This window comes from Monodon monoceros, unplaced genomic scaffold, assembly GCF_005190385.1.
Source record: "Monodon monoceros isolate NGI ecotype Baffin Bay Population unplaced genomic scaffold, NGI_Narwhal_1 Super_Scaffold_21, whole genome shotgun sequence".
NCBI classification, from domain to species: domain Eukaryota; kingdom Metazoa; phylum Chordata; class Mammalia; order Artiodactyla; family Monodontidae; genus Monodon; species Monodon monoceros.
In genome coordinates this window covers 22612647-22638432 of record NW_021703778.1, presented here as the reverse complement: position 1 = coordinate 22638432, position 25786 = coordinate 22612647, and positions in this window count along the sequence as shown.

Genomic DNA, 25786 nt, shown 5'->3' with positions numbered 1-25786 from the left:
CTAACTAGAAGGAAAAAAGAGCAAAATACATATCTAAACAAAACATTGAAGGACTAAATTAATAACAATATAACCAGAGCTGGTAAAAACAAAAACAAAACCAAGAGAATGTTATCAGGACTTTTGGATGTATTCTTTGGTTGTTACTTCTACTCATAGATGTTATCTACAGACACAGTGCTATCTAGGCATTGATAGATGAATGAAATAGACTGTCTCTTCTCACCTGGACTTACAAATTTTAAGTGCTAGGCAGGAAAAGACTGAGCTTTAAGAATATGTGTAAGATTGAGTCATCCAAATATCTCTGAAGGATGACCAGGAACCAGTCAGGCAAAGAGTTGTAGGAAAAGTCTTCTAAGCAGAGAGAATTCTAGGAACTAAAAGAGAATCAAGTGTGGTTAAAACTCAGAAAAAGAAAGCTGCACGAAATGAGGTTGGTGAAGCAGGGCAACACTAGATCAAGCAAGGTCAAAGAGCAATAAGAAGCCCTTGAAAGATTTATAAAATGTTGGCATAAGCTCTTATTTATATTAATTAGATGATTAATCTATTTGCTGGTGAGAATGGATTGTAATAGAGGAAAAATGGGTACAGATAAACATATTGAGGGGCTCTTTAGGCATCCAGGAAAAAGAATAATTTTGAAGCTACAGTTGATGGAGTTTAGTGATGGAGAGATAAATACTAAGAAAAATTTGCTACTGCCTGGTCTGAGAAATCGGGTGGATGGAGGTGTCATTTACCTAGGTAGAAAAGCTTAGTAGAAAAAAATATATATTTGCAGATTTGGAGTGTACGGGAAGGCAAAATAAAACACTTTGTTTGGAATATGTTAATTTTGAGAGCTTGCGATAAAGCTAATTGGAGTTGCAAAAATAAGAGATACAGGGGTCTGAAAAGAGGCCTAACCCAGCAGTATAAATTTGAGAACTTTGGAATGTAAGTAATATGATAACTAGGGAAATTAATGACATCACCACTGTAGAGAAGACAGAATTAGAAAATGACTGAAGCCTAAGCCATGATAAGCTAGACAACTTTCAAGATGGTGTGCAGTGACCCCTGCCTCCTTGCATTCAACCTTTGTGCAATCCCCTCCCCTAGAGGAACTAGTGACTTCTAACAAACAGAACACAGAATGATAGGATATCACTTCTGAGATTAGGTAGAAAAAGACTCTGACTACTATCTTGCTTGCCCTTTCTTGCTTTCTGGCTTTCTCATGTGATTAGTGCCCCTGTGGAGAGGCCCACATGAAAGATATCTAAGGGAAGTGTCCAGTCAACAACCTGTAAGGGACTAAGTTCTCAACCACATACCTGAACTTGTAAGAAGATATTTCCCCAGTTGAGCCTTCAACTGAGACTGGAGCCCCAGCCTATAGACTGACTGCAACTCCATGAGAGACCTTGGCCAGAAGTTCCCAACTAAGTTGCAACTGGATTTCTGACTCACAGAAACTGTGAGATAAATGTTTGATGTTTTAAACTTCTAAGTTTTGGGATAATTTGTTGTGCAGAAATTGGTAGTGAAATCACCTGAGGATCTTCAGTAGAGAGGAAAATATGATGGAGACTGAGAAGAAATGGTTTTATTAGTCTGGAAATTGGGTGTAGTATGGAAGTCAAAAAAAGAATGTCTGAATAAGAGAGTTGTTGAAAGCATTTAGAGGAACTTAGAGACCTAGTGAGATGAAGACAGAAAAGATTGGATTTGGCAACATGAACGTCATGGAAACTTTAGTGCATGTAGTTTCAACAGAGTAGTGGAAGCAGATTTCATGTTGGAATTTATTTCATAGTAAAATGGAGATATGTTTAATAATAAAATAGAGAATAGAAAGAGTGTGTGAATAACTTCTTTGAATAGCTTGACTTTGAAGAAATAATGGACATGTTTTGGTTGCCCCCCACCATCCACTTCCAGTTTCCCCTTAAAGTTGGACTAGAAATTTTGTAGTTATGTGTTTTCAATGGCCTTGATGTCACCCCTAATTCCAGAAGAGATTTTGAATGGATTAATCCTACCAGGTTATGCCATCACTCAGGCCATAGTAATTAAAAAAAAAAAAAGGTTATGTCCCTTCTCTGCTCAAAATACTCCACAGCCTACCCATTTCACTCAGAGTAAAAGCCAAAGGCTTGCCAATGGCGTAGATGCTCTTACATAATCAGGAGCTCATTAACATTCTGACCACGTCTCCTATCACCTACCCCTTTTTTGTTCCTCTTCAGCCATGAAAACCCTCTTGCTACTTCTCAAACATGTCAAGCATGTGAAGACCTTATAGCCACTGTGGTAGCTATTCCCCCAGATGTCTGAGTTTCAAACTCTTCCACATCTTTCAAAAGTTTGTTCAAATGTGTTATTTTCAATGAGACTAATTGTGAGCCTCTTATTTAAACATGATACCTGCCCTCTATTCCCAGTACTTGAATTCTGTTTACTCTGCACTATACTTAGTCCATTGTACTTACTTCCTTCTAGATTACATACTTTACTTGTTTCTTATATTTATTCTTATAGTCTGTCTCCTCCTGCTTGAATGCAAGCTTAGCAGATCAGAGACCTTTGAAAATTTTACTTACAGATGCATTGCCTGGCACAAAGGACCCTTGCTTCTAATAAACTTTCCCCATCATCCAATCAATTTTCCCTACCTCTACCAGAGTGATCTTCCCCAAAGATAAATATTAAAAGACTTAAACAGGACAAGGATATGATTATAGCTATCTTTTGGTTTCAGAATACATTATCCAATGGCTTTCAAATTATTTTCTTAAGCCAAATAGCTAACACTAATTTATTGTTCTAAAAAATCTACTGCCATATAATTTTTTAAATGGTCATCCATTAGACAAAGAAGTAAAGTTTAAGTCGGTCACGGAGAACATTTTGTGCTACAGAGTTTAAGGCTTATCATTCTCCTGGTATATTTTAAAAAGGGGGGACTTCTTGCCTACATTCTAGTATCCTGCTTTTCCATTAAAACAAATTAACAATCTAGAGATAAAACTTTAAACATATTTCAAATGTCAAGTAAGTGGTCATTTTAGTGAATTTTAGGTTCATTTTCCATACTTAAAAAATTAACACACTGTACTTTTAGATTACTCAAACATTCAGTTGAGTTTAGAAGCAGTGGAAACATTGCAGAACTTGACATAAGATGGATATGTTTTGGCCATAACACTGATCACAGTCGGACCTTGAGCAAGTCAAGTTTTCTCCTTAGGCTACACTTTCTTCATTTGTAGGAAGAGATAATTGCTAGGTTCTCTTCCAGCTCAAAATTTCTGTGAAAGTATTTAAAGGCATTAGCTGGTCTTAAAAATGCATTGATTGGTCTTTAAATAATATCACAAATATGGATACGTAAAGGGAAAACCTTAGCTGCTATCTGAAGGTTCAGGTAGATTTGACTTTTTGCACTTGTTCAGTATAAATTGGGGTGGCTGGGGCTGGATTACATAGGATGCTTAGAATTTATTAGTAACAGTAGCTCCTACTATTCAAAACAGGATGAGACTGGTTTGAATAAAAGCTTTCAGGAATGAATAATTACATTCACTTTGGTTATTTCACAGAGGAAAATCCTGTAGCCCTTGGATTGCCAGAATACAGGTGGGCAATATGGTCAGGCATCCAAATTGTATCATGTATGCCTTCGGCCACTGTTAATTACAAGCTTCAAAACCAGGGTTGGTGAACGTATTATGAAGGCAATAGAAACACTCCCAGCAATATATATTAAATCAAGTATAGTGGAATAACACTGAATGTAGAGTCAGAAATTGGAAACTGGAAGACTTGAGTTTTAGTCCCAACTCTGCCACCTATTCCCATTACCAAAAACGATTTCCTCATTCTGGTGTAACAGAGTCTCCTCTGTTAAAGAGAAGAACTGATACATGATGCTGTAGGGCCCTTCTATCCCTAACTGTCTACCACGTCTAGACAAGGCATCCTTGGTGTCCATTTCATGGAGTCACAGACATACTGTCTTCATGCAACTACCTAACCAAGGACTTGCAACAAATAGTTCTGGGGCAGTTTTCACGTAATATAGTCTTTCTTCCTCAGTAACACTGTCATATTGATTGTATAAATGACACAGAACACATCCAAACTCTGTAATGCAAAAATAGTAAAATGAACTTTATCCTAATTACATTAGGGTAGAGAGCTGCATTGAAAGAGAAAGGTAAATACAGTATGGAAATCAGGGAAAATGTACCTCCTTCCTTGGTACTTTTTAAAGTCAAAACTTACCAATTTTCCAGTGCTATATAAAGGGATTTTGAAACATCATTTATTTCTGTGATAATCTGTATATGCTATAGCCAATAAATAGTAAAAATTTAAATCATAAAAAACTATCAAATAAATTATACAACTAAGCACTTATATCAGAGCCTAACATATTTACTCAGTAATTGTTAGTTTGCTTCTCCTTTCCCCTAATAAATACTTGAGTACTGAAATGCCACTTACTAAAGTTTACTTAAAATAAAGGTTTTAAAACTCTTTAAATCAAAGTTCTATATTTATAAATTTTCAAATATGTTCTTTGTTTCACCAGCTAGAAATTTCCTAAAATTTTTATTTCATGTGGAAATTAGTTAGAATTTTCTTTAGGTCCTAGACTACATTATGTGGGACTGATTTCATTCATACTGAAACCACAAAGGAACTGATGGGGTAACTCCATCTCTTTGGTTTAGCTGGGTGGTTGCTTTCTAAAACTTGAAAGTGACTTATTATTGCTTGAATACTGTATCCCAAGATCTGAAGATCTGTGTCATTCAGTGAACTGAAAAGTGATTCACATTTCTTAGGTACTTGCAACTAGAAATTTGATTCTTAGAAGTTAAAATTCAGTTGTGTGGGAAGATGTTTAGGTATCAGGCGTGGATTTGAGATGACTTCAATACTCTCCCCACTTACAAAATACACTGTAAAGAGCAGGTTATCTCTTAGATACGAAGGTCAGACATTAATGGGTGAAACTAAAAAATTAGTGGTTTGACTTTTATTTCATCTTCATCAGCAGAAAAATATAGTCATACATGCTTTTGCTACAGCAAACAAGAGGGTTCTACATGTTGCACTTTAAATAAACTGATTTTTCTGATGGACAGAATGGATTGTTCTTTTCAGAAGTACGTGAAAACCACATAATAGAAAAATTACAGAGGACATTTGAGATCAAGTTAAATATATTTCAGACTAAATTAATAATGGAAACAACAGCAATGGCAAAGACAATAACAATGGTAGCTAACATATATTTAGTAGAGTATGATGGACATCGTTCTAACTAAGGAATTTATCTATATTAATTCACTTAATCCTTACAATAACCTTATAAAATATGTTCTATTATTATCCTTACCATTGTTTCCACCATCAAACAAAGCTTAATTTGTCGAGTTTCACAAAGCTCTTGTTCTACCATTTCCCCCAATTTTGGAGCTGTGAGCTTAAATCCAGTTTCACAGTTCTTGAATTTGGGAAAGAATTAGTTCCCTTCAGCAAAGGACACTGTCTCCCTACAGATTTTAACAGAGAAGCCCCCTTTTAGTATGTCAGTATCCCAGTATCTTTTCTCACTCCCTTTTAAAATTCACACCTTAGTTATCAAACAAATCATTTCATAAAAGTCTTTCAGGAATAATTATATGTATCAAGTCATCTCTAGGAATTTCTTCTGTGTGCTTGTCACCAAAGTCTCCTCCCATAGCCAGACTGCTGTACTCCCCCATTTCCTCTGTATACATTTCCCAATGAAAACAATCAAAGAGTCCTCTACATTTCAGCTCTTGGAATCTCCCTAAATTCATTTATAATTATTTTTTCACTAACTGTGAATGCCCACGGATATGTAACAGTTCTTCAGCTACTGTTTGGTTTCAATATCTCAAGTTATTTATTTGGAGTTTCAAGGAAGATGGAGTATTTGAATAAGCAAGATATAAAAAAAGATTACATCTTTGTCAGAGTTCTGTTCTCACCAGTTATATAATTCTGCAGAGTATCTGTCAAATATCTTCAAACGTATTGGGAAACACTGAATACAATCTATTTTGCAGATAAGAAACTGAGGTACAGCAAGGTTAAACGACAAATACAAGGCCACACTGATAACCAGTAGAAGAAATAGGGCTCAAAGCCAGGAAGTTCTTAGACCCAGTTCAGTGGATTTTCCATTAACTATTTATTTCCATAAAACATACAAAAATAAAAAAGTTTGGGCACCTTTACGTGCCAGTTACTGTGTGGTGATGTGGAACCTTTCCTTAAGCATTGAGTCATGATGGTTTAATGGAATGAAAACGATACTGGGAATCAAGAGCCCTAGGGATTTAGACTCCTGTCACTAAATAATTTTGTGACTTGAAAAAAAAATGTACCACGTTTTCTCAGATCTAAAATGAGGATTTTGAGCTAGTTGTTCTGTCAATTTAGTGCTTTCATTCTTATTATTCATACAGATAAGGGGATAATAAGGGGCTAATAAAACTGTGTATAAGAGTTTTTGAAAAAGAAAAGAAGCAGGATGCATGGCCTTAGGCTGTGCTTTTACTTCTTTTTCCTTATCAATTCCTTAGTTTTTACCTGGAGTTACCTAACTTCTGCTGCTAAAGACATTATCAAGTCCCTTAAATAAATACAAACAAAATTATATATATAATTTATATTTTAGAAAACATATATAAAATATATTTTACATATATGTAAAATATATATATATATTTTACATATATATATAAATATACTTTACATTTGTCTCTCTCTCTCTCTCTCTGTCTCTCTCTCTGTCTCTCTGTCTCTCTCTCTCTCTCTCTCTCTCTCTCTCGCTCACTCGCTCTCTTTTTCAGGAAATTACCAACTCTCATACTATGGAGAGAATCTAGAGTATAACCCAAATTGTTTAGCTTTGCCCTCCCCTTCCCTATCCAAACTAGCAATGTGTTGGCTACTGGGTAACAAAGAACCCTAAGCAGATAGGTAAAATCTTTATCTAGTTTAACTGTGACTTATTTATTTATATGGAGATACACACATTTTCCATTTCTCTGAAGGCATTTTCTAAATGTGATCTCTATTATGCCTGGTGCCATAATATTGCTCATTTCCTGAGGATACAATATTTTCTCCTCGCTTATAGTATATTACTAATCAAAAAATCTTTTTGAAATTTAATTTTCAGCTACCTTTAGTTTTTGTGTTTTTATTTATAAATCATTATTTTTATCATGTGAAAGAAATCTATGTTTACTTACCTATGTCTATTACCCGTTAACTGGGAATAAAAATTATTGATATATTAAATTTAATTCTAGCCATTTTAATAATTGTGTATATGTGTGTGTGGAGGGAGGGGGATTGTCCATATGCCTATAAATGTCTCCCTCTTGCCTCCTTTTTTCCCCAAATAAGGATCCATACCTTGTATTTATTTTTGCCTTATACTTTTTTCTCCACTCAAACTTTTTATTATGAGCATTTTCTCATGACAAATATTCTGCAAATAAATAATTGTAATTGCTTCCTAATATTCAACTGTAGGGATGTTCCATGATTTAGTTAACTTTTCTGATTTTGTTGGATACTTTGGTTATTTCTTGTTCTTATTAACATACTTAATCTTGTGATAAACATCCTTGTACGTAATCTTCTACCACGTCTCATACTATGTCCTTAAGTAAGATTTCTAGAATTGGAATCATTGGAACTAAAACATGTCCTTTTCAGTTTTGTTTTGTTTGATAGATGAATCATTTAATCCGTGTACTAAGTTTTGTATTCCATATATAAATTTCAAAGATTCACATTTTTAAGTGTTCTTTCATTTACTACCCTCCCCTAGACTTTTCCTTTTTATAATAAATATATAGGTATGTCCTACGAGGTTCTTGCCACCTTGATGCCTACCTGCTTCTCTAGGTCAAGTTCAGCCCATGATCTGACCTCACATTTTCTCAAGTTCAAGTACACTGGTCTTCTATTGTTCTCTTGTATTCAGGTGTTCCCCCAGGCACCTGTCCTCACAACCCAGTAGGTGCCACTCTTCTCAAGAAAGAGCTTCTACTATCTCATTTGTGTTGAAAGGTATGTAGACTATCATGAACTGGAGGATTTCTCTTCTTAAAAGAATGTATGAGGTGCCTGGGGGAACCTAAATATGTATTTAGGTTTTCCTAAATACTGTCTTGAAGCTAAGTTTTTCTGCCCTTTTGAGAAAGCAGTCTATCTCAGAATATTTTTTATTCACTGAAAATATCCAGGGTTTAAAAATTATATGAGCATTGTCCTATGTTTGTACAATTTCTCTTCCTCACCGCTCCCCATCTACCTGCCCTCTTAGATTTTAGAAAGATCTGGAGTGACAGAACTTTCTCAATATGTCTGTCTGTAGCACATTACCAAAACAATAAAGAATATCAGTTAGGATTTGCTTAGCTGCTCATAATAGAAATCTCTGGCTTTCATAACTTAACTATAATACAACATTTCACATAGCAGGAAGACTAACTATGTCAGTTTCATATGTACAGCTCAAAGATCCAGGTTTTAATCATCTTTTTTCTTTATAAACCACAGTGAGTTGGCTTTTACCACTTATGGTCTTAGCCTCATGGTGGCAGACTGGCTGCAGAACTTCTAAGGATCAAACTCTCACACATAATGTCCAGAAAAATAGGAAGCTATTTCTTCCTTGAGTCTTTTTTTTTTTTTTTTTTTAGAGTCAGGAATTATGTCCTAATAGAGCTCCTTAAATAAACCATTGTCCAGAATTAGGCTACTTGCTCTCTCCTAAACCAATCCTTGAAAGGGAAAAAAGTCACATAAACTAGCTAAAACCAGTGAAGCTATGGAGCTCATAATTCACTGAAAACATAGGGCTTCTGTTAGGAAAAAAATTTGTAAAGGAAGATACAGAAAGGATGTGATATGATAAAAAAAAAAGTTGGGGGCTTCCCTGGTGGCACAGTGGTTGAGAGTCCACCTGCCAATGCAGGGGACACGGGTTCGTGCCCCAGTCCGGGAAGATCCCACATGCCTCGGAGCGGCTGGACCCGTGAACCATGGCCGCTGAGCATGTGCGTCCGGAGCCTGTGCTCCGCAACGGGAGAGGCCACAACAGTGAGTGGCCCGCGTGCCGCAAAAAAAAAAAAAAAAGTTGGCTTGAAGAAAATGAGAAACTTGTGAATTTAGGATTTCATGAAAAGTGAATAAATTTTATTGAGAAGCAATTAATCAAAATAGAATTAGAGTTCCCTCTTTTTCTCTCAAACATATTTTGGTCTCTTCTGTCTCTACTGATTTATAAACAATTAACATTAAAAGGTTTCCAAAACATAGTTTTATATTCTATTTACCTTGGGAGAATAAGAGCCATCCCTAAGAGATAAGCAGGTTTTCCATTAAAAGTGTAGGTTATTCTCAAAGGGATATTGAAAACCAATATGATTTCTGAAAAGGTGTGGTCCAAATATGGCTAGCAGACTTGTCATTATTTTCTGTTGGTCTACTAACTATTAACTACATTTCAAAGATTAAAAGAGAGAAGATGGAATGTGTTATGTTCCTTCTGTTTTTGTTTGTTTTAATGTGTGTATACAAAACCAAAAAAAAAAGTATTATTAAAAGCATTGCAGAGGGGGAAGATGGCGGAAGAGTAAGACGCAGAGATCACCTTCCTCCCCACAGATACACCAGAAATACATTTACACGTGGAACAGCTCCTACAGAACACCTACTGAACGCTGGCAGAAGACCTCAGACCTCCCAAAAGGCAAAAACTCCCCACGTACCTGGGTAGGGCAAAAGAAAAACGAATAAACAGAGACAAAAGGATAGGGACGGTACCTGCACCACTGGGAGGGAGCCGTGAAGGAGGAAAAGTTTCCACACACTAGAAGCCCCTTCGCGGGCGGAGACTGCGGGTGGCGGAGGCGAAAAGCTTCGGAGCCGCAGAGGAGAGCGCTGCCACAGGGGTGTGGAGAGCAAAGCGGCGAGATTCCCGCACAGAGGATCAGGGCCGACCGGCACTCACCAGTCCGAGAGGCTTGTCTGCTCACCCGCGGCGGGCGGGGCTGCGAGCTGAGGCTCGGGCTTCGGTCAGAGCGCAGGGAGAGGACTGGGGTTGGCGGCGTGAACACAGCCTGCAGAGGGTTAGTGCGCCACGGCTAGCTGGGAGGGAGTCCGGGGAAAAGTCTGGAGCTGCCGAAGAGGCAAGAGACTTTTTCGTCCCTCTTTGTTTCCTGGTGCGCGAGGAGAGGGGATTAAGAGCGCTGCCTGAAGGAGCAACGGAGACGGGCGCGAGCCGCGGCTAAAAGCGCGGACCCCAGAGACGTGCATGAGACGCTAAGGCTGCTGCTGCCGCCACCAAGAAGCCTGTGTGCGAGCACAGGTCACTCTCCACACCCCCCTTCCGGGGAGCCTGTGCTGCCCGCCACTGCCAGGGTCCCGTGATCCAGGGACAACTTCCCTGAGACAACACACGGCGCACCTCAGGCTGGTGCAACGTCACGCTGGCCTCTGCCGCCGCAGGCCCGCCCCCCCCCCCCCGCCCCCCCCCCCCCGGCCTGAGTGAGCCAGAGTCCCGGAAGCAGCTGCGCCTTTAACCCCGTCCTGTCTGAGCGAAGAACAGACGCCCTCCGGCGACCTACACGCAGAGGCGGGGCCAAATCCAAAGTTGAGCCCCGGGAGCTGTGCAAACAAAAAAGAGAAAGGGAAATCTCTCCCAGCAGCCTCAGAAGCAGCGGATTAAAGCTCCACAATCAACTTGATGTACCCTGCCTGTGTGGAATACCTGAATAGACAATGAATCATCCCGAATCATCCCAAATTGAGGAGGTGGACTTTGAGAGCAAGATTTATGATTTTTTCCCCTTTTCCTCTTTTTGTGAGTGTGTATGTGTATGCTTCTGTGTGAGATTTTGTCTGTATACCTTTGCTTCCACCATTTGTCCTACGGTTCTATCTGTCCATTTTTTTTCTCTTTATTTAAAAATTTTTCTTTCTTAATAATTATTTTTTATTTTAATAAGTTTATTATATTTTATCTTACTTTATTTTACTTTATCTTCTTTCTTTCTTTTTTTCCTTCCTTCCCTCCTTCCTTCCTTCCTTCCTCCCTCCCTCCCTCCTTTCTTTCTTTCTTTCCTTCTTTCTTTCTTTCTTTCTACTTCTACTAATTCTTTCTTTCTACTTTTTCTCCCTTTTATTCAGAGCTGTATGGATGAAAGGCTCTTGGTGCTGCAGCCAGGAGTCAGTGCTGTGCCTCTGAGGTGGGAGAGCCAACTTCAGGAAACTGGTTCACAAGAGACCTCCCAGCTCCACATAATATCAAATGGCAAAAATCTCCCAGAGATCTCCATCTCAACACCAGCACCCAGCTTCACTCAATGACCAGCAAGCTACAGTGCTGGACACCCTATGCCAAACAACTAGCAAGACAGGAACACACCCCACCCATTAGCAGAGAGGCTGCCTAAAATCATAATAAGTCCACAGACACCCCAAAACACACCACCAGACGTGGACCTGCCCACCAGAAAGACAAGATCCAGCCTCATCCACCAGAACACAGGCACTAGTCCCCTCCACCAGGAAGCCTACACAACCCACTGAACCAACCTTAGCCTCTGGGGACAGACACCAAAAACAACGGGAACTATGAACCCGCAGCCTGCAAAAAGGAGACCCCAAACACAGTAAGATAAGCAAAATGAGAAGACAGAAAAACACACAGCAGATGAAGGAGCAAGATAAAAACCCACCAGACCTAACAAAAGAAGAGAAAATAGGCAGTCTACCTGAAAAAAAATTCAGAATAATGATAGTAAAGATGATCCAAAATCTTGGAATTAGAATAGACAAAATGCAAGAAACATTTTACAAGGACCTAGAAGAACAAAGATGAAACAAACAACGATGAACAACACAATAAATAAAATGAAAAATACTCTAGATGGGATCAATAGCAGAATAACTGAGGCAGAAGAACGGATAAGTGACCTGGAAGATAAAATAGTGGAAATAACTACTGCAAAGCAGAATAAAGAAAGAAGAATGAAAAGAACTGAGGACAGTCTCAGAGACCTCTGGGACAACATTAAACGCACCAACATTCGAATTATAGGGGTTCCAGAAAAAGAAGTGAAAAAGAAAGGGACTGAGAAAATATTTGAAGAGATTATAGTTGAAAACTTCCCTAATATGAGAAACGAAATGGTTAATCAAGTCCAGGAAGCACAGAGAGTCCCATACAGGATAAATCCAAGGAGAAATACGCCAAGACACCTATTAATCAAACTGTCAAAAATTAAATACAAAGAAAGCATATTAAAAGCAGCAAGGGAAAAACAACAAATAACACACAAGGGAATCCCCATAAGGTTAACAGCTGATCTTTCAGCAGAAAATCTGCAAGCCAGAAGGGGCTGGCAGGACATATTTAAAGTGATGAAGGAGAAAAACCTGCAACCAAGATTACTCTACCCAGCAAGGATCTCATTCAGATTTGATGGAGAAATTAAAACCTTTACAGACAAGCAAAAGCTGAGAGAGTTCAGCACCACCAAACCAGCTTTACAACAAATGCTAAAGAAACTTCTCTAGGCAAGAAACACAAGAGAAGGAAAAGACCTACAATAACGAACCCAAAACAATTAAGAAAATGGGAATAGCAACATACATATCGATAATTACCTTAAATGTAAATGGACTAAATGCTCCCACCAACAGACACAGACTGGCTGAATGGATACAAAAACAAGACCCATATATATGCTGTCTACAAGAGACCCACTTCAGACTTAGAGACACATACAGACTGAAAGTAAGGGGAAGGAAAAAGATATTCCATGCAAATGGAAACCAAAAGAAAGCTGGAGTAGCAATTCTCATATCAGATAAAATAGACTTTAAAATAATGACTATTAGAAGAGACAAAGAAGGACACTACATAATGATCAAGGGATTGATCCAAGAAGAAGGTATAAAAATTGTAAATATTTATGTACCCAACATAGGAGAACCTCAATACATAAGGCAAATACTAACGACCATAAAAGGGGAAATTGACAGTAACACATTCATAGTAGGGGACTTTAACACCCCACTTTCACCCATGGACAGATCATCCAAAATGAAAATAAATAAGGAAACACAAGCTTTAAATGATATATTAAACAAGATGGACTTAATTGATATTTATAGGACATTCCATCCAAAAACAACAGAATACACATTTTTCTCAAGTGCTCATGGAACATTCTCCAGGATAGATCATATCTTGGGTCACAAATCAAGCCTTGGTAAATTTAAGAAAATTGAAATTATATCAAGTATCTTTTCTGACCACAATGCTATGAGACTAGATACCAATTACAGGAAAAGATCTGTAAAAAATACAAAGCTAAACAATACACTACTTAATAACGAAGTGATCACTGAAGAAATCAAAGGGGAAATAAAATAATGCCTAGAAACAAATGACAATGGAGACACGATGACCCAAAGCCTATGGGATGCAGCAAAAGCAGTTCTAAGAGGGAAGTTTATAGCAATACAATCCTACCTTAAGAAACAGGAAACATCTCAAATAAACAACCTAACCTTGCACCTAAAGCAATTAGAGAAAGAAGAACAAAAAACCCCCAACGTTAGCAGAAGGAAAGAAATCACAAAAATCAGACCAGAAATAAATGAAAAAGAAATGAAGGAAACGATAGCAAAGATCAATAAAACTAAAAGCTGGTTCTTTGAGAAGAGAAACAAAATAGATAAACCACTAGCCAGACTCATCAAGAAAAAAAGGGAGAAGACTCAAATCAATAGAATTAGAAATGAAAAAGGAGAAGTAACAACTGACACTGCAGAAATACAAAAGATCATGAGAGATTACTACAAGCAACTCTATGCCAATAAAATGGACAACCTGGAAGAAATGGACAAATTCTTAGAAATGCACAACCTACCAAGACTGAATCAGGAAGAAATAGAAAATATGAACAGGCCAATCACAAGCACTGAAATTGAAACTGTGATTAAAAATCTTCCAACAGGGCTTCCCTGGTGGCGCAGTGGTTGAGAGTCTGCCTGCCGATGCAGGGGACACGGGTTCGTGCCCCGGTCCGGGAAGATCCCACATGCCGTGGAGCGGCTGGGCCCGTGAGCCATGGCTGCTGAGCCTGCACGTCCGGAGCCTGTGGTCCGCAACGGGAGAGGCCACAAAAGTGAGAGGCCCACAAACCCCAAAAAAAAAAAAAAAAAAAAAATTATAGGTAAAACATTTTATCACTATTTAAATGGGCAAACTGTTCACTAACACAGAATCTACTCTTATATTCCACTGAATATTGTTTTCCAGGAATTTCAGGGGTCTTTTTTATTTTTTTACTTAATAGAATATAAAAGTTCAATTTTCCAGGTCATTTTTTCAGAATAGAAAAAAAAAACTAATTTTGGAGTCAAGTCTCTGCTTATTTCCCTTTCTCCACCCTGTCCCTGTCTAGTGATGTGACCTGAGGCAAGTGTTTTAACCTCTCTGAGCCTCATGGCGGGGGGGGGGGGGGGTTATAAAGACGAAAAGAGTTAATGCATACTTTAAGAGCACCTGGTATGTAGAAAGCACCAAATAAATGTTGGTCTTTCCTCCACCTTTTATTAGAGATGCCTATATTAAAAAATGGTAAAATAGAGACAACTGTCTTCCAGGCTACCACCTTTCTGTGCACCATCCTGTTCTTCCAGGAGAAACTCTACACCATCTCAAATGAGTGTCACAGCCCCATGTACTTGTCCTCCCCACATCCTCATTAAAACATCCTATCCATCCATTCCCTCAAGTATGGAGGGGCACACAGCTTACTGCCGTCACATCACGCTCAGTATATCCAACTTCGGGGAGTTTACATGAACAGGTTATGCAAGAAGAATTAGCAGAAGAAAAGAAGACATTAAAAATTAGTTCAGTAGTGTTAGTTTTGCCATCATCATTCCCTCTGGGCAAAGATGGAGAATGGAGAACAGAGGGTTCTGTGGGTGATGCCATGGCTACCGTCAGTGAAGGGTTTTCAGGGGTCAGTGTGACCACACTTGGTTTTTGCTGTAAGTGTGGTACTGATTTGAAAGTCTGGCCTCTGTTAGCATCAAGTCCACTGTCACGGTTAAAGCCTGGCTCTGGGTTCAGATTGCCCTTGCCCACCGCCTCTCAGCTGGCCTTAGGTTAAGTTCCTTCATTTCTCTGGGTCAGTTTTTATTTGTAAATTAGGAATTAATAATAGCATGGAACTATCATAATGTTTGAAATAATCTGTTTAAAGTGATTTTCACAGTTCCTGGTATAGAGTAAATGTTGGCTATAATTATTACTAGGAGGATGGAAATAACCAAGTCACTGGTTACAGTTATTGGGGGACGGGTAGCTGACCCACGCCTGTTCCATTAGAATTCTCCCAAGATACTTCAAACTAGAGCTGGGAGAGAGACATCTCTTCCTCTTCTGGTCATGAAGATGTAAAGATATGAGTGTAGAGTTCCTGGAACCACCATTGACCTGCATAATGTTAACAAGAGGACAGAAACAGTGATGAGAGCAGCTTTTCCTTCAACTCAGAGGGCTACACTAGTACCCTTCCAATAAACGCCTTTTTGGCCTAAACCAGAGTTGTATTTCTGCTCTCAAAATGCATAGTCCTGTCTAACACATGTATTTTGAGGAATTATACACAGAGACTGTTAACTCAGCTTCACATGACTTCAAGTATTTGAATGTATCTATTTTTCAGGTAAATGGGTGAACAGAAGCCTCAAAATTAATATGAAAAACCTTGTAATAGTTATGTTAGTGATTTAGTTTCCAATTCATATCACTGATATCATTAGAGCTTAATATTTATATCATTTCCAATAACATATTACAATTTAATTTTTTTTTCATGGAAAGGCATCTTATTTTAAATATAGCCATGTGTACATGTCAAGCCCAAACTCCCTCCCCCCCCCCTTGGTAAGCATAAGTTCGTTCTCTAAGTCTGTGAGTCTGTGTCTGTTTTATAAATAAGTTCATTTGTATCTTTTTTTTTTAAGATTCTGCATATAAGCGATATATGATATTTGTCTGACTTCACTTAGTATGATTCATATGATTTTTTTTCTGCCATTAACCACTAGAAACTGGTCCTTTGAAAACCAATCAGTCTGGTAATATTTTGACCTATAACTCACATTTATCAAGTTTATTTGATATATTATAATATAGTTATAGTTCAGTTTGAAGCTTTTTGCATTTTAGGTATCTTTTTCTGTTTTGTCTCCATTTGATGATTTTTAGGAACTTTCTGGTGGATAAATCTCAGGGATACTGCTTCTTAATATCCAACTAAAAATCTGAAAGTGAGGAATTTAGGAATAACATGTCAAATCCAGAAAGAGGGGCATGCACTTAGGGAAAGAATAATTACCACTTTTACCGCAATGCTAATTATAAAAACTTGCAAATGCAAATGAGGTACTTTGCCCTTACAAATTGAAAGGAGACAATTGTGTCTTTGCGTTATTCCACACAGAAGAGTAAGTTCCAGGTGGATTAGGAGAGTTGCATACAAAAATTATACCACAGGAACCACAGAAAAATTATAAGTCAAATACGTACTTACAAATGGAGAAAACACGTTTCATTATACATAACAAAAGTAAGAATCTTCTGAATCACATCTTACTTTTTAAATGAACGAGAAAGATAATACAAATCTTATTTCCTAAAGCAGCCTGCCCTGTCTGAAGCCTGATGGACCAGTGAGAGATACGAGCAAAATGCGAAATTTCATTTTCTAGCCTTTACAAAAATTATGAATACAACTGAATATCCATAAATCTTCTGAAATGGCCCTCACAGGTCATGAGATTTCTAGCAAGCCTATCCTCTAGGTTGAAAGAGATAATATGGGGAATTGGTGTTTCAATATATTCCCAAGCACATATTTGAACTCTGCTAACTATCACATTTTTTTAAAAATCACAAATTCTGGGAACTAATTTATTTATTTTTATTTATTTGCATTTTTTATTTGTAAGCTTGTTAATAAGCTTGCAATAAATAATAAGCTTGTTAATAAACTTTATAGGTTTTGCTAAATCACCATAGTAAATTTTAATAAAGATCATCATGCTAGTTTGACAACTGTGGAAACTGAAGCACAGGAAAACTGCCCTTTTAAAAAAAGTATACAAAGTGCAGTAATATAAATCTCAACTCTAGCTTGACTCGGTGAGTCACTTAACAGCTTAGTTCAAGCACAGGGAATCATCATGAAGGAGCATGTGCTTGGAACCCGTAACATGGCAAAACACAAGTTCTGCTCTAAATTATTATGCACTGTATTATATATATCACATATAATTATGGCACAAATATCTCCTTATGCATCAAATAACTCTTTCAGAATGTCAGCTCAATGAATTACATGTAAATGAATAAAAAACATATGGGCAAAGTTTATCTTGAAATATAGAACTTTACCAAATGTGTTTTGGGTTTTCACCCACCGCAAATATCTGAAAGATATTGTCGGACCCTGGCTGGTCTTACATCTCTGTTGTGGTGTTTCCTGGGCGTTTCCTATCATTACCCAGCCTTCACTACCCTGGCTTCTGTCTGCTGCTAATGTTCCTTATTGGTCTGGGGCACTCACTGAAGGCATACAGCATTTAGCAAAATATATTAAATATGCATCAAAATTAGGTAGAGTTAACATAGAATATGTAATGCATTAAATATATGCTTTAATCTGTACATTAGGAACATTTTAGTGTGCAAAGACAATGTAGAAACAAAAATTTTTCATTACATTTTTAAAATTATAAAAGTATGTCAGGCTGAAACAGTGAAATACTTCAGAAGGTTATGAAATAAAATTAAAATCCACTCTGGTTTCTTCAGAAGTAACCATCAATAATTTAATTATATATGTATAGAAATATACGGCATATGTAAATGGATTCACATACATGTGAACATTTGTGTGTATGTCTATGCATGTATATATATCATTTGTCTCAGAGACAGGTCAACACTGTTTATGTTCCACTTCAGTCTGATTTATTCACTTAATATGTCATATTTTTTCTAACATAATGGAGCTTATATGGAGCTTTAGCTTTTCTTTTTAGTGATTGCAGAATACTTAGTGACAACCACATAGGTTGTTTCTATTGTTTTCTTTTCCCCCTTGTATTAAATATTGATCCAGGATGCTGTTTTGCCTAAAGTATTTTCTTTTAGAAAAATCAGAATTATAGGAATTAAAAAGACAAATAATCCCATTATATGGTGCCCTCACAAAACAGGATTTTAAAAAATCTATTTATTTATTTGAAAAGAAGACAATCTCTGGGCAGAAGGTTGGGTTTATACTAACACTTTCAGATATGTTATCTGATCCATGTCAGAAATGATAATCTGGCCTGAAAACCTTTTTCCTCAATTACGGCAGAAGCTGGCATTCTTTTGCAGTAAAGTCAGCAAATGGGAGAGATCCTGAGAGCCAATCTCTTGGGAATGTGAATTTGGGATTATGTCACCACTTAGCAGAATAACAACACTGATGGGCTGAAATGAATCCCTCTCCCAACAGACTGAACTTTTTAGCCTCTCCCGTATCAGCCATCTCCCTGTTGTTGGGATACGATTTCAGTAAAGTAAGAGCAAGGCCAAGTTCAGAAAAGGACCAGACCACCACCACAACAAAAACTTGATAATGAATAATACCAATTCGTACTAGGCTCCTTTATCTGCTAGTGGTGTAAAGTAGCTTTCCCTATTTAATTCCTCAGTGAAAGGATTACACATTTAATAAATAACGGCAGAGAGATAGCCCAGGAATGATTATTTTTACTGTAATCTGGGGAAATATATGGAAGCAAGAGTTTGCAAAATAGTAAGTTACGTGCTTTGAGGACAGAGGGATGAGAGAAATATTAATGTTTACATGTTTTTTTTAAATAATTACATAGAAAATTATCTTTAAAATACCTATGCTACAAGGTAAGGGGAAAAAAACTTTTTATCTCAGCTACCTCACTGCTATTAAATAGTTCAATTAAAGGAATCTCATGACAGAATCAGAGTACTGAGATTCTCCTTAGAGTTCCATTGTGTTTTAAATATGAAAATTTTCAGAATCATTAATAAAGTCTGAAAATAGTTGAATAGTTGTATAGTATTCACTTATATGCATATACAACATATACCTACATGCTGAATTTTTAAATAATTCAAAAGTATTTAACTTATAATCAGAAAAGGCAAGTAATTCTGTTCTCATTGTGGATCTGTCTATGCTGGATTTCATATATATATACCCACATTTTTTCATATTGGTATGAGATTTTGGGCCAGTTCATAATTTGGTCATCAATAGTCTGAAAAAAAATTAGTTAAGACAAATTCCCTGGGACACTACAAATGCAAATGGCAGAATCATGACTTTGAGTTCCTTACCATTAAGCTCTATTAATTAGCATGAACACATCAAAATGGAACAGGTATGTTTTCATCATAATCTAGCTTCAGTTATACACATCCCATTAACCACCAGGTGCTGACAGTCTTATTTGTAGCGATCCCTCTTCTCTAGCCTTCTTTTCATTTCTATTGTCATTCAGTCCACTTGATCACTACACCTCCCATTTGAGCTAGTGCAAAAGTCTTCTAGGTTTTGTCCACTTCAAATTCAGGAATGTCACTAATAACTCATTTTCAGAAAAAAAAATCTTTCAAAGACACAATTTATCAAGTAATTCACCTGCTTTAAAACAGCTTTAAATTGCATATAAAGTGAATCACAATTTTCACAATGTCAGGATTAATCTCAATTCCATTCTATCACATACCATTTATCACTACGCTCTTATAAAAAATCCCGATTTCCAGCCTTGGACGTGCAACTCTCTATCACAGCTCCAAGCCTTTGTTCTTACTGTTCATTAGGCTTTAAATATTTGGCATTCCTTACCCATACTTATTCTATTTTGTCTAATCATTTCTCCACATTCTCAGCAACACCATATTTTAAATATTATTGCCATTTTAGTAAGAAAAAATGTAACTAATTTTTATTACTACTGATATCAAAATTTTTATACATATTTAATCCCTCCCAAGGAAGATTCTTTTTATCTTTGAATCACACTGTGTCCCTTGCCTGGTATATTTTACAAAGAAATAAAAATCAACATCTCACTGTAATCCATGAAATTTCAAAGGTACTTTAGCCCGAAGAGTTTCTACACTTGGGACATGGCACTCAGAGTTTTCAGTTGTAACCCTGTTAATCATGCAAGTATCTCCCATCTTCTTTAGATATGATGTTTCCAATTAAAGAAGGAAAAACTAAGAGATTTAGCAATCATTGCATAGGCAAAAATCAAATATTTAACTCAAGGATGTTCCATCTTACTTTTTAGTTATGATCTTTTTGTCCTTTTCATTGTAAGTATTAGCTTTATTGTTTTTACAAAAGTAAATCCCAGCCAGGAATTTTGCAGATTTCTAAAAAAAGTAGCCAGACTTGGCTAGTTGATATCTTAAATGCCATATACTTATGCATTTTTAAAATCACAGCTTTCATGATTTACTCACAAAAGCGCAATTAACTTTAGAGGAAGCTAGGCCAATATATCTCTATTCCTGTGAGATGAAAATACCACTGACTTATGTGCCCTGTCTACCCAGGTATCACAGATTTGTAAAAGCAAAACACTCTATTTTGCATAGAAATGCTGTTTGCAAAATTATTCCATTTTTCCTAGTTGAACTCCAAGTTTCAGAGAAGGCAAACTCTGAAAGTTATAAAATAATCATTATATGTGTCTATTAGAATCCCACAGCACTTTAATTTATATACTTACTGTGTAGCTTGCTTTGCATAAAGACATATATTTGACTAATTTTTAAAAAGTGAATTGTAAACAGGAAACAACACTGTCCAGTGAAACTGTGAGTGACCATAGAACCAAGGATCAAATCAACACACACAACTTTTATGGCCTCAAGTTCATATAACTTGCTATCCATCCCATCTTGCCCTGATTTACTATGCACATTTCCCTTATATGCTGGAGTTCTCAATAGCATAGTGTCTTACCTACAGTTTGCCTTGAAATAACACTTTCACATTTTTCTCTCAAAAATAGCTAATAGCTAATAGTAACCACAAAGGTTACTGTTTTCAGATTACCCCCACAAAGAACTAAAATTAATGTGACATTACAGGGCAAGCTGGATAATCACACACAAGGGAACTCTATGTACTATTTTTTTCAACTTTGCTGTGAGTCAAAATAATTTTTTTTAAGTTAAAAAGCATGCAGGTTTAAGTTACTTGATATGATTCTCACTTTTCTTAAAAACACAATATTTCAGCTGTTTTTTTTGGCACATAACAGAATCAGAATATATAAATAACTATAAAACAGTTACTTCATGAAGTTTTGTTAAAAAAATTTCCATCTCAATGAAACTACATATTATTCTTTTCTTTAGTCATTGCTTATCTTTAGAAGAAATCCCTTGAAAATATTTTACTAGATTGAAAAATATTTTTAATATAGATATAGATGAAAATAATTGTATTCAAAATATACTAGTATAGTGAATCAGATATTAAAAAAGTAAATGAAATCTCCTAACAGGGTAATATTTTTAAGTGAGGAAGTCGTTTATGTGTGTTCCAATCAAAGTACCTAGGTGGGGGTGGAATCTAGATTTCCATAAATCATTATCCTTGGATGGAAAAATTTTTGCTAAAAAATTTGGGAGTCTATTTCTTGGAAATAATGCCATTAAATGTGCTATTTGGTGGGATAACAAATTAATAAACTTTAAGACAATGCTTAATTACATTTACATAGATGCGTGTATGTGTGTGTTCACTATATACTGTCAATTTACTTACTTGAAGAGATCTCTACTTGAAGACATCAATACATTGTATAACTAGGTAGCATGGGATAAATTCAGTAGGTATATATGCAAGTCACTGTAACTAGTTCAAAATGCTGATTTTAAAAAAAATGAGCCCTAAATCAAATACTTCCTCTTTACTTTACATATCTTGTAAGAACTTAAAATCTATGTATTATCATTAAGATCTGACCCTTGAAAGGTTAGGCCTGAGCTAGTTTATAAGTCACTTGAGGGCCAAAATAGAGATTATGATATACATGTATTCCTGTTTCTTTGCAACTAATAAACAAATACGTGTTACAATATTATTCTTTTATAAATGCCACTTGCAGTCATTCTTATATATCTGAAAGCTCATAAATTTACAAACTTCACTATCACTATACAAGATTCTGAATCTCTGAAGAAGTACATGAAGGAATAGAGAGCCTAATGGGATGCCCCCGCTTTGTGAAGAAGCTGAGATATGTGAAGGAGGGTGGGTTTTGCAGGGGCCCTAACTTTTGGAGAAAGGTAAAGGGGGAGAAGAAGGAGGGAGACAGGGAAGGGAGAGAGAAAAATCGAGAGTAAGGCAGAGCAAAAGTTGGAAGCCAGAAAGATGGCAAATGGTCATTTGTTGCCTCCTCAAATCATTTAGGTTGCAAAAATACTAATTTCCATGATGCATTTGGATTTTCATGGAGCTGGTGGGAAAGTGCAGTTTTGAACTCAGAAAAGCAAATTGTGGAGCTAAGGGGAAGTAAAACTATGATCTGGGATTTGGGGGGGAAGTTCACCTAAGTACCTGTGAAGGGAGAGCCCTGGGTGATTTAAGTGAATGTAACATTTTCTCGTATTTACAAAGAAAACCAAGTATTGAGGAAATTTACACACAGACACTCATAGCAAATATCTAGATCATTAAGACATAACGTGGGATCTGAGTGGGTCAGATAATTACTTAGATTGATTTGGAATTTGACTGGAAAAATCATGGTATTAAAATATGAAGTTTAAAAAAAGAAGCTAAAGATATATCAGAAGTTTTTTAGGAAAAAATAGTGGGTGTTTGGGAAAAGAGAGTCTGTAGAATGAGTGTGCTGGCGAACCTTGAAAACCGTTTTGGCTCTAAATGCAAAAGGTAGAGGCAAGTGAAGCAGGCATACGACTGTGAAATATAATCATTCCTGGACAGAATTCCTTTCAGTAAGTCTTTGTTGAAGCAAGCACAGCTAATATGTTTGAAAGTAGAGACTAGGTAAAATGATCAGTGATGTTGAAACTGCATGTATTACTTTTGTCCTGGTAAAACCACTTTGGGGAAGGGGAATAAAGATACTGAGAGGATATCAAGTGTTCAAATTGTGGCCTTTTGATTGTTTATAACATTGAACATATAATATTTAAGTGGAATTTGTAGTTAATGATAAGAATAGATTAGTACCTTCCTTCTTTTGATAAGAGAGACATTTTCTTAACAGTCCTTCCAAAACATTCTTTTTGGGCAAACAAGGTTCTGTAATTTACCCTTATTGTGTAGCCCAAGTAGAATTATGCCAAGTACCAGAAAGAGAAGCATTGATACTTTGTATCTCAAATAATAGACACTCATGGAGACAGAGAAAATTAATTCCACATTTTTGTGAATTGCAAGATAGGCTTTTGTATGTGCAGGTAGGGGGAGGTGGGTTCTAGGAATATTTGTAAAGCTAGAAACCCTTCTCTACTCTAGGAAGTTGCCCTAAATTCTCCTCCTCCCTTTCCTCTCTCCTCCTCCTTACTCTCCCTCTTTTTTTTCTTCCTCTTTTTTTTAACGTCTGCCATTATAAGAGTAAAAGCCAAATAGATGTGGCTATGTTTCATGATTTGCTGTAATATCTGACTTTTTCTCTTAACTCTAAGGATGCACTAGGGACTCCTGGAGCTGGTGACAGCTGAAGCATGTTCTGCAGATCCTGCTTTTGTTTTTGTTTTTGTTTTTTGCGGTACGCGGGCCTCTCACTGTTGTGGCCTCTCCCGTTGCGGAGCACAGGCTCCGGACACGCAGGTTCAGCGGCCATGGCTCACGGGCCCAGCCGCTCCGCGACATGTGGGATCTTCCCGGACCGGGGCACGAACCCGTGCCCCCTGCATCGGCAGGCGGACTCTCAACCACTGCGCCACCAGGGAAGCCCTGCAGATCCTGTTTTGAGGGATGATTTGAACTCACATCAGCAAGCAACTGCATAAGGGAAGCAGAAAACTCTGCATCTTCAACCAGAAGCAGATAAATATGCAAAAGGACTCTTAAAACTATAATTTCTTTCTAGTCCTGAAAGGGAGCTTAATGATTGTGCCCTCACAGCCTTTAGAAGGCACATTCATGGCTCTTTATTTGATGCTCCAGAGGTATGTGACTCAAACACAATAAAGAACACACCCTAAGTTCACACATTCTAGTTTGTGTTTATGTGTTTGAACATCCAACTATAGAGGATATTATTAAATAAATATAAAAATACGTTTTACAATTATTAAAACATAGATCATTACCAGACAAAACTCTAACTCGTCATAAGTAAAGCTTCTTTCTAGAGAGCCATGAGATGAAGTATATGGCCCAAACAGATCACTAAAGAAGAGCAACTCATCTATTCAGCTAAAGAACAAATGTGTTCATTCAAAAAATATTATACCATTACATCGATCAGTTTCATTTGATAGTACCTAATCTAATGATAGTAATAACATTTTGCAGACATCCACAATGAGACAGACCCTCACCACACCCAAAGGGGACTCTGATTATAATAAACGATTGTCAGTCTAGAACAAACAATACCACTGTATACAAAAAATATATAACATAACTCTAGAGTGAAAATGTCATGCAATTCCAATGAAAAATAGCATTCTCCTTTCATTTGGCTCCTAAGAATATAACACAAGCAACAACTTTAAATTAGAGAGATAAAGACATTATTATTCCTTGGAAAACCAAATAGATGACCATAATGTTATTTCTGTAACACTGAACAGAAAGTATCCATGATTTCTTTTACAACCTTTACTGGATAATATATCATTAAAAATAAATATTTTAGCTAACTGTGATGCATTTGAAAGTCAATTAGAAATTATGAATGGATTATGATATTATGTTAAAACCATCTATGGGCCATTTATGACTATAGTTATTTCATAACATCTTTTCCTAAGTGATTGAAAAGACACATATGTTTAGTCTATTAAGGGAGACAGCAGGCACACCGTGGGAATACGAGAGAGTTTCAGTTACACCAATTTAGGAGATAACTCTAACCTCGGTCGCCACCTCATCTTTTCTGGTAAGCTGAATTCAGCATTTGGTGTCCAATGGCAGCCTGACTCACGGAGCTTCAGAAGCAAGAAGCATAGCCACTGAGCGGCCATGGGTGCCTTTCACAAAGTGTTAAATCTTAGGACAAGGAAACAATGCTTTCTTATTTTGGTAACACAAATACCTATGTCATTTATGTATCTCACTTTTTCAAAAAATGGGACAATTTTAGTTTTTTAAACATCTGGGGGAAAATTTTAAATGATCACAAACAATGTTAAATTTTTCTATCCTAATGAATATACAAATAAAGCCCTACAAAATGGAAAGGAATAAAGTTCTTTCATTGGACATGTGTGTCTTGAATACACCTTCAAATAAACTGTTATTTATTAAGTACAAACTATTCAAGGCATTTTGCTAGAGGGAAGGAAAGGAAGAAAGGACATTTGCTGAGTCAGTCAGGGTCCCGTGTGTGTGTGTGTGTGTGTGTGTGTGTGTGTGTGTGTGTGTGTGTGTGT